This window comes from Nicotiana attenuata, chromosome 7 (assembly GCF_001879085.1).
Source record: "Nicotiana attenuata strain UT chromosome 7, NIATTr2, whole genome shotgun sequence".
NCBI classification, from domain to species: domain Eukaryota; kingdom Viridiplantae; phylum Streptophyta; class Magnoliopsida; order Solanales; family Solanaceae; genus Nicotiana; species Nicotiana attenuata.
Genome location: NC_031995.1, coordinates 67,061,964 through 67,065,328, shown reverse-complemented (window position 1 = coordinate 67,065,328; position 3,365 = coordinate 67,061,964).

Genomic DNA, 3,365 nt, shown 5'->3' with positions numbered 1-3,365 from the left:
ATTTCAAGTTTCAGCAATCAGGCGCCCACCTGGAGAACAAGGGAATACATTTCAAGTTTCAGCAATCAGGCGCCCACCTGGAGAACAAGGGAATACATTTCAAATTTCAGCAATCAGGCGCCCACCTGGAGAACAAGGGAATACATTTCAAGTTCAGAAATCAGGCGCCCACCTGGAGAACAAGGGAATACATTTCAAAGTTCAGCAATCAGGCGCCCACCTGGAGAACAAGGGAATACATTTCAAATTTCAGCAATCAGGCGCCCACCTGGAGAACAAGGGAATACATTTCAAGTTTTAGCAATCAAGAGCCCGCCTGGAGAATAGAGGCATTTATTTCGAGTTTTAGCAATCAGGAGCCCTGCCTGGAGAACAGAGGCATTTATTCCAAATTTCAGCAATCAGGAGCCCACCTAGAGAACAAGGGAATACTTTTTAAGCGTCCGCAATCAGGAGCCCACCTGGAAAACAGACACACGTTTCAAATAATAACAATCAGGCATCATTCGGAGGAATGGCAGCAATATCGCCAATCACAATGAAAAACAACAACAGGAATACCGTCGGAAGATTACAAGATACAAGTTTAAGGCAACACAAGAACAAGTTAGAAGACGTAGATAGGACCCTCTTGTAATTCGTAGATCAAAGCTTAGGCTAGCTTCTTTTCATTTTAACATGGTGTAATAAGGAGGTCAACGAGCAGTAGCAACAGCAACAACAGAAAATCACAGCTCCTGGTAGTCCCAGCTACCAAACCTTCCCGAACTACACTGACCTGATTCCTTTTTAGCCAAGGATATGTAGGCAACCTTTGAAGCAGGGTGCGGTCCACTCTTTCAAAAATGCTTCACACGGAATATGCAAACGGGCAAAAATTGCTCATTTCCGCTCACTTGTCTTTGCACGAAAACTCTTTGTGTTTCCGCGCAAAGAGGGGCAGCTGTGAGCACGTGATTTTTGCCCTAAGCAATAATTCCCAAAATTTCAAACAAAACAATTTCTTTAGTATTTTTATAATTTTCCGTGAATTTGGTGGCATTTTGTTTTGGTAATTGCCGCATTTTTATTCGTGCATTTTAATTCATATGAAAATACAAAATATGCATTTTTGCATTTAGGATTTAATTTCACATTCTAATATTAATTAGGTATTAATTTGTTTCAGAACAAAAATTAAAGAAAATAACAAAAATAGTTTCTTTGCACTTTTAATGGTTAATTGTTGAATTTATCGTGAAATAGATTTTAAGCAGTTTTAGGAATCAACTAGCTTAATGTTGGAAATAGATTAGGTTTCATTTTAATTTTGCATTTTTATAAAATCAGAAAAAATAAATACAAAACACAAATAAATAAAATAAAAGAAACAATTAAAAGAAGAGGGATTTAAATTGGGCTAAGTCTTGAATCAACCCACCCAGGCCCAATATTTTCCGCCCAATCCCAGCCCAAAACGCTGCCCACACCCGGTCTAAAATCATTGAAACGACGTAGTATGATCAGGATACTACGTCGTTTTGGCTCTTGTTGGTTTAAAATCAATCCTGGCCATTCAATCTAATTCATCTAACGGCCAGGAACCCCTCCCCTTTTTAAAATATAACTGTCCAAATATCCCACAAACCCTAAAGACATATGTTGCCCTCCTCGTACTACTGCCCGTCCCCAGCTGCCGGCATAACGCCGCCTTTCCCCACCACGCCTCCACCGTTCCCCCGCCGTGCTCCGCCGCCGGAAATCGCCCACGACAGCGGAGAATCTCCAAACTTCACCAAAAATACACCCCTGAATCCCCTCCCTCTCCCCTTTCCGAATCCGTGGTCGGCTCGCCTCAAACACTGGTCGATCTTCTCGAATCTTAATTAGAAGATTCCGGCCAAAACACCAACTCACCCAAACCTGACTAGCTTAACACCCTAGCACCCTCTCCCTCCCTTCTTTCCCCTGCCGACCTCAGTTCCTCTCAAATTGCACCGGAGTTCCTCGAATCTGCAAAACCCTAGCGCCGCCACAAGTTCCTCCGATGGCGGCGCCGCCCTAAATCACTTCAAACTCATACCCTATACTCTCTTCATCTTCCCCAACCCAAATCCCAAACCGCTTTTCTTCAGATCCATCGCAAATTCACAAATATTAAATCTAGGGTTCCTGGGATTTTGGGAATTTCCAAAGGCGATTGAGTTCTAGTTAATATTATAGGCCTATTCTTGACAGAATAGACATATAATATTAATTGGAAACCAATTTCGAAGGGTAGTTCTTGTAGAGTCCAAAATCAGTAAGTTTCTCTTCTCAGATTTATCATTTCTTTTCTTTGTTCTCATGAGTTTCTGGTTTTGTTAGTTGTTAGTCAATTTTGTGTTGTTTTCTGTGAGTAGTTTGAGCTTTAGTTTGGTTAGTTCTTATTTGAATTTTATCTTACCTTTGCCAGTTTAAGTGTTGAATGTCCGTTTAAGGCAACCAACTGATAGTTAATTGGATTTTCTGATTAGTTTTGATTCAAGTTGATATGTTTGCTTTTCTTCTGATAATAACAATTTGATTCTGATTCATGAGGTTAATAGTCTGATTTGGTGTTTTGGATCCATATTTGTTCAAGTAGTTGATCAGTAGCTGTTGATGCATAACTAAAATTGGAGGCTTGGTTTGACTAAATAAACGTGGTGGTTAGTTTAATTGGTTTAATTTCAGTTTAAGTTTCAAGTTCTATTAGTTAGTCTTAGTTAGTTTAGGCTGGATTAGTTGTTTGGTCATAGCTGGTAGGTTTATTGAGGTTCAGTAGTTTCAGGAGGTTTGCAAGGGTAGTGTGGGCATAGAAAAGGGCAATTTTGTTAAAGAATGGTAAATTCAAAACTAAGATAAGGGTAGTATAGGTATTGTACGGTTAAAAGAACACCCTAGGGCCTTCTAGAATAGGACTTTAGTGTAGATTTTAGCAAACTTAGGTTAGTAACTTGAGAAACAAGTCACAACCTTAGGGACTAATCTGAAAATAAAAGAGGGACTAAATAGAAAGCTGAAAATCTGAGGGCTGCCCTCATTTTGCCTATAAAAAGGCATGCCAATGCCTTAGAAAACAAGTTTTTGGAACCTCTAAAACTCCCCAAAAAATAACATTCCTCCAGTTTTCTATTAGCAGAAATTCGAATCCAAACCCCTTTAGATCTTAGCTTTTCTTCAAAATTCAAAAAGAATAAAAAATCCAAAAGAGGCTGCTACTGTTCCATCGGATTTCAGCTCTGAAATTTGAAAGATTCTCATCTCTGAATCAATATTTGGTTTTCACCTTCTGTCTTGGTTTTGAAATGGCTTGAAAGCTAGTCAATGTTGTCAGATTTGAATGTTCTGGTTGTTAAGAATTG